The sequence below is a fragment of the Hibiscus syriacus genome, unplaced genomic scaffold (genome assembly GCF_006381635.1).
Source record: "Hibiscus syriacus cultivar Baekdansim isolate YM2019G1 unplaced genomic scaffold, ASM638163v2 tig00110503_pilon, whole genome shotgun sequence".
In the NCBI taxonomy this organism is placed as follows: Eukaryota; Viridiplantae; Streptophyta; class Magnoliopsida; order Malvales; family Malvaceae; genus Hibiscus; species Hibiscus syriacus.
In genome coordinates this window covers 3,409,161-3,419,538 of record NW_024062764.1, presented here as the reverse complement: position 1 = coordinate 3,419,538, position 10,378 = coordinate 3,409,161, and positions in this window count along the sequence as shown.

Below are 10,378 nucleotides of genomic sequence, written 5' to 3'. Positions count from 1 at the left end.
GCAAAAGGTTGAACAATCTCTTCTCATTATGAACTTCCTCTTCCTTATTCAGATGAGTTCTTCTCATTATGAACACTCGGAAATGTTGATCCATTGTTATGGATTTGAACAAAAGGTTGAACAAATTCTTCTCATTATGAATTTCTTCTTTCTTCTTCAGATAAGTTCTTCTCATTATGAACTTCTCTGGAAACGTTGATCCATCGAATGATGAATTCAAACAAAAGGTTCGAACGAATTCTTCTCATTATGAATTTCTTCTTCCTCCTTCAGATGAGTCCTTCTCATTATGAACTTCTCTGGAAATGTTGATCCATTGAATGATGGATTCGAATCTTTGCTAAAATCTTTGAATTTCCTATCAAATATTAACATGGATAAATGGATGAATGCACCTATTTTGCAAATGTCTAAATATGATGCATGAATGTTAATTTCATCTTTATTTAATTTCAAAGAGGTGAACTTAGTCTTTCTTCAATTATGTAGAAATCCAATAAATCTTTCTTCTTCGAACGGAGAATCTATCATCTTTGAAGAGTGTAGATGTAGATATGCCTTATTTTTATATAATGTCACAAAACCCCTTAAGAACAAAACTCAATGGCACATGCTCTTGAAAAGTTTGCACTCATGTAACATGTTGATTCTGATAACTACTCATCTGATTATGAAGTGATCTCTCAAGATGATTTCACAGATATTGATAGTTCTTCTGATATCGAGGAAATCCTAAATTCTGATTCTGATGAGGAGAGTAAACTGTTATACTTGACGAAAAATGGAATACTCAAATGCTAAGTCTTTAATAGTCATAGAGATGTGGTCCTGATTCATCAATTGCAGAGTTGACAGATTTTATATGTGCTGCTCAAATGGCTAAGGTTGCTGACGCACTTCTTCTGGTAAAATATAGGAAGCCATTATACAATGATCCCAATTACAAGAAAAGGTAAAACTCGGGCTATGATATAGAAAAAGAAGAAGCATAAGTAACTTGAAAAGAAACTTCTTAATGAAGATGATCATGCAGTTCATCTTCCTAATCCAATGATTGGTTTTGGAATTCCTACTGAACCAGATCAGATAACTCAAAGAACACTTCCAAAAGATGTTATTGGGCCTCCTTATTTCTACTATGATAACATAGTATTTGCTCCAGTTGTATTTGGTCTGAAATGTCATGGTACTTATACGATGTAGAGCCAGAATTTGTAAATTCGAAGCCTTTTTGTACTGATGCACGTAAAAGGTACTATATTCATAATCTGCCAATTGAGAACAGATTTCCTCTTGTTCCACTTCCAAATAACTCTATGATGGTAATAATTTGTTTGCTTTTCAACAATGATTGCAAACGTTGATAAGACTTACTTTGGATTCCATGCACTTAAAAGTATTAACATAAAGTGATATTCAGAAATCTTTAGCTTATTTCAAAATTATGTTAATCCATTTACAAAATAAAAGAATAAATTGAATTTCAAAAATAAATTAAATCTCAAAAAAATAATAAATTGAATTTAGAGAAATAAACTTAGAATTATTAATAATAGATAGAATTGTATTCAAAGTTATAGCAAGCATAGGAATGATAAAAATTCAATGACTCAACAAATTATTAACATAAGTATTTCTAAATTGATACAATTTAGAGCACTGATGTAAGCTAATGTCTGGAAGATCTCAAACGTTTCCAGAATGCTTGTAGATGTAAAGTTCCTCCCAAAATATCAAACTTTTAAGAGGGTTCAATTGCCAGATGCCTAATATCAACATGCATTTGAGCCACCCTTCCAGGTTTTCAGCTCAAATCATTCCTTTGGTTGCAAGACGCCCTTTGCGGGTTTTCATCTTGACCCTCATTTTTTATTTTTTTTTTATTTTTTTATTTTTTCAACATTTTTTCTCTCTTTTTCCATTTTCTTTCTTCATCATTTTTTTTTCAAATCTTCTTCAAGCATAATATTTCTTGACAGAATCTGAGTTTATTGGGTTTCTCAGAACTTTTCCATCCATTTCTGCCAAGATCAACGCTCCTCCGAAAAAGGCCTTATTTACAACGTATGGCCCTTCCCAATTAGGCATCCATTTCCCACGGAAATCTTTATGTATAGGCAAGATCTTTTTCAGCACTAGATCACCCTCTTGGAATTCTCTTGGATGTACTTTCTTGTCATGAGACTTCATCATCCATTTCTGATACATCTGTCCATGGCAAATAGCTTTCAATCTTTTCTCCTCAATAAGATTCAATTGATCAAATCGAGATTGGATCCATTCAGACTCATACAATTTTACCTCTCTCAAGATTCGTAATGATGGAATCTCAACTTCAATTGGTAAGACTACTTCCATCCCATAGACTAAAGAGAAAGGCGTTGCCCCAGTAGATGTTCGCACAGTAGTTTGGTATGCATATAAGGCAAAGGGTAACTTCTCATGCCAATCTTTGTAAGTTTCAGTAGTCTTTGTAATGATCCTCTTGATGTTCTTGTTTGCCGCTTCAACTGCCCCATTCATCTTTGGACGATATGCCACTGAGTTTGCATGTTTGATCTTAAACTGTGCACAAAGTTCAGTCATCATTTTGTTGTTCAGATTCAAAGCATTATCTGTAATGATCCTTTCTGGTAGGCTATACAGGCAAATTATTTCTTTCTTTATGAATTTGCAGACTGTAGGCCTCTTAATATTGGCATATGAAGCAGCTTCAACCCACTTGGTAAAATAGTCAATTGCCACAAGGATGAAACAATGTCCATTCGATGCTTTTGGTGTGATTGCCCCAATGACGTCTATTCCCCACATAGAAAATGGCCAGGGTGTTGTCATTACATGTAAAGGAGATGAGGGTACATGAATCTTATCTGCATATATCTAGCATTTATGACATTTCCTTGCATAATCAATGCAATCTGTGTGCATGGTAGCCCAATAATATCCATATCTCATTATTTTTCTAGCCATGGAAAGACCATTTGCATGTATTCCACATATCCCACTATGGACTTCCTCAATGATGCTTCTGGCTTCGCTAGTATTTAAACATCTCAATAGCATTTGATCATTGCTTTTTCTATACAAAGTCTCGCCATCAAGAAAGTATCCAGCAGCCATTCTTCTCAAGGTTCTTTTATCAATTTCAGATGCATTTTGTGGATAGCTTTGATATTTGATATATTGCAGGATATCATAATACCATGGTTTGTCATCTGCCTCTTCTTCCACACTGTAACAATGTGCAGGAATTTCATATACTTGCATTTTGATTGGCATCATATCAACTTTCTTAGTTGCCTGAAACATAGCAGCTAATGTAGTCAAAGCATCTGCCATTTGATTTTCCTCTCAAGGGAGATAATTGAAGGTGACTCTCGGTATTCCAACAATTTGGGATCTTTTGTTTCACATTCACCTCGTAATTAATACACCACTAACGATGAATCTCCATATATTTTGAGACATTTAATTTTTCTTTCTATGACTGCTTTCAATCCCATGACACAAGCTTCATATTCCGCCATGTTATTGGTGCAAAAGAACTCCAGTCTGCTTGTAAAAGATAATATTTTTTGGAGAAATTAACACTGCCCCGATTCCTCGTCCCAAGGCGTTGGATGCTCCATCAAAGTAAAGCTTCCAATATTCATCATTTGTTCTGACTTCTTCATTCATGGATATGCACAAAAAATCTTCATCTGGAAAATTAAAACTCAAAGGCTGATAATTATCTGATACACGACTGGCCAGAAAATCAGCTATGACACTTTCTTTTATCGCTTTTTGGTTGACATATACAATATCAAAATCGGATAATAACATCTGCCATCTAGCCATTCTGCCTGTCAAAGCTTGTGATTCCATTAAGAATTTCAAATGATCAAGTTTGGATATCAACCAAGTAGTATGATATAACATGTATTGTCTGAGTCTTCGAGTAGCCCACACCAAGGCACAACATAATTTTTGTATTGGTGGGTATCGAATTTCACAATCAGTAAATTTCTTGCTCATATAATAAATGGCTTTTTCTTTTCTTCCAGATTCATCATGTTGTCCCAGTACACATCCCATCGAATTTTCAAAGACTGTCAAGTAGAGAATTAACGGTCTATCAGGCATTAGTGATACTAAAATGGGGGCATTGGATAAATATTTCTTAATAATATCCAAAGTTTTTTGACATTCATCATTCCTGACTTCAGGATTGTTCTTTCGAAGTAACTTGAACACTGGATCACATTTGTCAGTTAATTGAGAAATGAACCGAGATATATAATTTAATCTTCCCAAAAAGCATCGAACTTCTTTTTTTGTATTGGGTGGTGGAAGATCTTGAATTGATTTTACTTTATCTGGATTAATCTCGATTCCTTTTTTGCTGACCATAAATCCCAAAAGCTTTCCAAAAGTTACCCCAAAAGTGCATTTAGTGGGGTTGAGCTTTAATTGATACTTTCTCAATCTCTGGAAAAGCTTTTCTCAAATTTTGAATATGTTCTTCTTCGGTTCGGTATTTGGCAATCATGTCATCCACATATACTTCAATCTCTTTGTGCATCATGTCATGAAACAGAGTTACCATGGCTCTTTGATACGTTGCTCCTGTATTTTTCAATCCAAATGGCATTACTTTATAGCAGAATATGCCCCACATGGTTACAAATGTTGTTTTTCTATGTCTTCAGGGTTCATTTTTATCTGATTATATCCTGAAAAGCCATCCATGAATGAAAACCATGCATGTCCTGCAGTATTGTCCACCAAGGTGTCTATGTGGGGTAATGGAAAGCTATCTTTCGGACTAGCTTTGTTGAGATCTCTGTAATCCACACACATTCAAACTTTCCCATTTTTCTTTGGTACTGGAACAATGTTGGCTACCCATTCTGGGTATTTGGCTGCCTGTAGGACACCTGCATTAATCTGCTTCATCACTTCCTCTTTGATCTGCAACAATATTGCTGGCCTTATTCTCCTGATCTTTTGTTGAACCGGTTTATATTCTAGACTGATTGGAAGTTTGTGCATCACTATATATGTACTTAAACCAGGCATATCTTGATAAGACCAGGCGAAGATATCTTTGAACTCTTGAAGGAGATTTATCAATTCTTGTTTTATCTGGATTGTCAGAGTAGTACCAATTTTCACCTCTTTCATTTCTTCATCTGTTCCCAGATTTACAGTCTCAATCTCTTCTTTGTGAGGTAAAAATTTGTTTATCTTCTTTTTCTACCAGTCTTAATAATTCAGTAGGAACATCACATTCTAGTTCATCCTCACACTCATTGATTTCCTCCAGACATATGGGCTGCTCTAAATTTATCTCTCGATTAAATTTAGGAATAAGCATGCTATTAACATTGTGACACCTGCAAATTTAAGTCGGACATATTTCCGAAAGGATATAGTAAATTTATGAAATAAATGAAAAATAACGAATGTAAAGAATGATTGCCATTTGAGAATTTTAAAGAAAATTTCTTATATTTGATATTAGGTGAACTTAACATAATTTCCTTTACAAGATAACAAAAAGTTTTCATATTCTTGGGCTAAACATAAAGATTAGTTCTGAATATTACTCTGTGTTAATATTAAAAACTACAGGGAGGTCTTCAGCAGTCCAATTGTTGAGTGTTTCACCAGGAAAACAAGGGCGAATCTTAGCCAAGTAGTATTTTCCAGTCTTGTTGTCATTCATGATCATGTTGATAAATAATCCTTCCATAGCTTCTTCAACTATGCTTTGATCTTTTGTCAACTTTTCTTCTTTAAAGGCCTCAACAAGCTGTTGTTCTACATTAACCGATCCTCCTGATCTGAACGTGGTCTTCAACTGCGGGAAAACATGTGTTCCCAAGGGATTTCTTCTCCTTTCAACCTTGCCTTTCTATCTTCGCATCTTCTTTTCATCTCTTTGTTCTTTTGCTGAAAATTGGGCTTAAATTCAAGCCCAAAACGATCTTTCTTCATCTTCATACTTACAGGAACTGAACTCCCTTGAAGATTCTTTCCCAAACCTTTCCCAGTTTTAGCTCTGATGCCTAAAGTCTGTCGTACAGTCATCTTGGTGCAATCAGACAATCTGGGATGTGGAATTTTGCTTCCCTCTGCAATAAAGGTTGCATTGACAAATTCAAAAGCTCGGAAAGAGCATTCGAGAGCATCATCATTGGTTTCAATATACGGAACATCACTTATTATAGACGCAATGATTTCTTCCTCAACTCCTACGCATATTAGTTGTCTATCAACAACGAATTTTAATTTCTGATGTAATGAAGAAGGAATAGCTCCTGCAGAATGAATCCATGGCCTCCCTAATAAACAATTATATGTAGGGTGGATATCCATCACCACAAAGTCAATATTGTACACGACTGGTCCGATCGACAACGGTATTTCCATTTTCCCAAGCACCTCTTTTTTAGCGCCATCAAAAGCTCGTACTACATTCTGATAACTTTTCATGTGCGATTTATCCAGTAGCATTCTTTGAAGTGTGACCAGAGGCATCAAGTTAAGAGCGGATCCATTGTCAATCAATACTCCTGGAAAAACATGACCATGACAATGTGTGGTAATATTCAAAGCTTTTACTGACCCCATTCCGCCTTCAGGTATTTCATCATCCGTGAATGTTATGTAATTGTCAACGGCTATATGTCCCATAATTCTGACAAGCTTGTTGAGGGATATATCTTCAGGGATAAAGGTTTGATTAAGCATTTTCATCAAGGCATTTCTGTGTGCTTCTGAATTCATCAATAGATCAAGAATAGAAATCCGCGCTTGTTGTTTATGTAACTGTTCAACCACACTATATTCACTATGTTTTAGGAATTTCAAAAATTCTTGCGCTTGTTTTTCTGTTACAGGCTCATTGAATGCTGGAGGGGATTCATCATCAAATACCCTTTGAGGTATTACCATGGCTTTTCCTTTTGCTTTCACCTGTTCTGATGCATTTGATGTTTCGGGAGAGTAAAATCTCACACTTCTTGTAAAGAATCCGACTTCACTCACTGCTTCAGACGTAGAATCCACACTCTGTATTTTCTCTTCTATTTTTTCTAGAGAAACAGATCCTCCTACCATTGAAACATTGGTAGTATAATTCCAAGGTACCCTACGGGTATCCTTATATGGAAATGGTAAAGGAGTTGTGATAACCACTTTCGGCTTTATTGGTGCAGGAATCACTGTAGATGATTTCACATTAATAATCACGGGATCACTTGTTCTTTGATTAGGTTTAGAATCTTCTAATGAGCAAATGTCATCTTCTCTTTTCCCTGGTTCTTCTTCAACGAATTCTATCTCTTTGTTATTCATCAATTTTTGCACCAAATCCCTAAATTCAGGACATAGTTGAATTTCATGTCCCTTCTCTTGATGATATTCACAATAATTCTTGCCTTCGTTATGCTTTGGCCTGAATTCTTGTGGAATCATACCGGATAAAAGCAATTGTTGAAATATCCAACCAAAAGGAGATTTAATCTCAGAAACATCAGTTTTTGCTTTCTTTTTATTCTCTTCCTGAATTGCGTTCATGTTTTTATCTCCATGATTTGGCAGCGGATGATTTGATGTAGCTGGTGAATTGAATTCCAACTTTCCAGTGTTGATCAAATTTTAAACCACCCTTTTGAATGCCAAACAGTTTTCAATAGAATGACCCATAATTCCTTCATGGTAAACACAGTGCGCTTTTACATCATACCATGGAGGGAATGGTGGTTGCATGGGAACCAACGGATAGGGCCGTATGGCATCTGCTTTTAACAGTGAATCATAGATCTCAGCATAGGATACTGGTAAAGGTATAAAAGATAACCTTTCACTTTCCCTTCGAGATCTTCTGGATTCTACTTGATTAGTGTTTGTTTCTCCTTTCTTAACCCTTGGCTGGGTTATTGTAACACTTTTCGAAGTATCCTTGTTGTAAGAGTTTGCATTGTTGACTTCGTTCTCTTTTTTCCGGTACATAGGTCTTTTGGAACTAGTCCCCTCGTTTGATTCAATTTTGCCACTTTTCAAGACATTTCAATGAGTTCTCCAGAAATGACCAAATCTGCAAAATTTGGTTGCATTCCCCATTAGACTTAAATAAGGAGCCTTTAAGTATGGACAACATTATTGTGGCCTCTTTTTCTGATAGAGGTGGCTGAACTTGGGCTGCTGTGTCACGCCATCTCTGAGCATACTGTCTGAATGTTTTGTTATTCTTTTTCTCCAAATTTTGGAGAGTCCATCTATCAGGGACCATATCTGTCACGTGGCGGTACTGCTCTAGGAATGCCTTTGCCAGATCCTTCCAGGATCTAATGTTGGCTTTGGTCAGTTGAGTATACCATTTTAAGGCTGGTCCTGTCAAGCTATCTTGAAAGCAGTGAATTAACAATTTTTCGTCTTTCATATGACCTGTCATTCTACGGCAAAACATGGTAATATGGGACGAAGGGCATGTAGTACCGTCATATCTCTCAAATTCAGGAACTTTGAATTTGATTGGGAGGATTAGGTCTGGAACCAAACTCAACTCGCTAGCGTCAAACCCATAGAACGACTCAGTTATTTCTACGGATTTCATTCGTTCCTCTAAGCTCATGATCTGTCTGGTTAATTCTTCATTTACTTTTTCTTTCTCATTCAGCTCATTCAAATCTGGGATTAGATGCTCAGCATTAAAATCCCCTATTTTCACATCTAATATAAGTGGATTTTTGCTTGAAGATGCAGGATCCACTTGTTGATTTTCATATGGTTTAGCCTCTTGAAGTGTTGATGTACGGGCATGGATTTGTATAGGTGTAGTACCATAGTGATAAATTGGTTCCGGTGGGAAACCTAGAGGATACATAGGTTCTTGGTCGAAAGATATAGGATTTTCATGAATTTTCCCAATGGTAGCCTGCTTTTTAAACATGTCTTCTATTTTCTGCATCATGCTGTCTTGTGAGTTTGCAATATTGTCTTCAATTTTCTCTAGCTTCATTCTCATCTCTGCTTGTTCTTTGTTATGATGTTCCTCAATACGTTGTATTTTATCCTCCATAATTTCTTAGTAGCTTGTCTAGTACCGTAGTGAGTGTTTTCTCGTTTGGCCAGAATGCGATTGAAAATTATTTTGATTATTTTTTCAAATTTTAATTAATGAATGTTATCTAATAAAATTATACATAAAGAAAATAATGCAATGAATAATGAATGTATGCAAAATACATGTATGCAAAAGGTATTGATCCCAAAAAGTTAACTATCATAGAATAACTTCCATCGGCATATAAAAGTTTCTTTATAATAGTTCATAACTACAGATAAGGCATAGCTTTCCTATTAAGCTCTATAATTTCTTTTATCAACCAGGTCATCTTCTTTCATACTTGGAAACTGGATCAACGTGATGCTCAATTATTTTTGCTTCAACAGCTAGCTCCCCAACATATCTGGAAACTTCGCTCATTTGTACCATGGCCTCGATACCATATTGCTTCTTCTTCACTTCTTTCTACTAGAAATCAGTCGATTTTTCCATTGTTCATTAGTTCCCTCGAGAGTTTGCTCTAACTCAGTGATTCTGACTTGACAATTGTGCAGAGTTTTTTCAAGATATCTAATGCGTCTTCGCAGTGAAGCACTCTCCTCATTACTTTCTTTAAGATCACTAGGTCCTAGACAAACCTTTTCTGAAATAATGACTCTTCAAGTTACAAAATGTAAGCATTAAACTCTGAGTTCCGGGATTTGTATAGCTCATGGTAATTTTTCTTTAAGTTCTGAACTCACCATCAACATTTTCTTTTGTTTTCTCTCAGCATTGCACATTGTGTTGAATGAAAGTCACGTCAGCACCCAACATGCTTTATCTCGTCTCATTTGCTCTAATTCTTTCGACCAACCTTCTCTTTCTGCTTCAAACTCAACCTTAGGATTTCAACTCTGATGGAACCACCTTAATGTGATCTTCCATAGAGTATCCTCATTTTGGTCTGGTAGAGGATATTTTCATTTTTCCTGATAGATCTCCATTCCTCATAATCGGGAGTTAACATTTCTTTTGCTGCTTTAGCTCGGATACAAAAAGTTGTTTTCCAAGCTGTAAAGGCCTCCATGATATTTCTTTTATAATTTTTGCTGTGGAATGCAAACTCAGACGAATGTAATTCAGCAGTGACAGGAACAAATTGACGACCTTCATACTGCCTTATGACCAGAAGTGGTGCATATCTGATTCATCCCCACAATCCGAGTAACATCACCCAGTTGTAATCACCACATTTGTAAAAGAATTCCCTTTGGATTTGCCACGGGGTTCGCCAAACAATGTCATCGCTTTGCAGATTTCGAAAGGTATTAATCCACA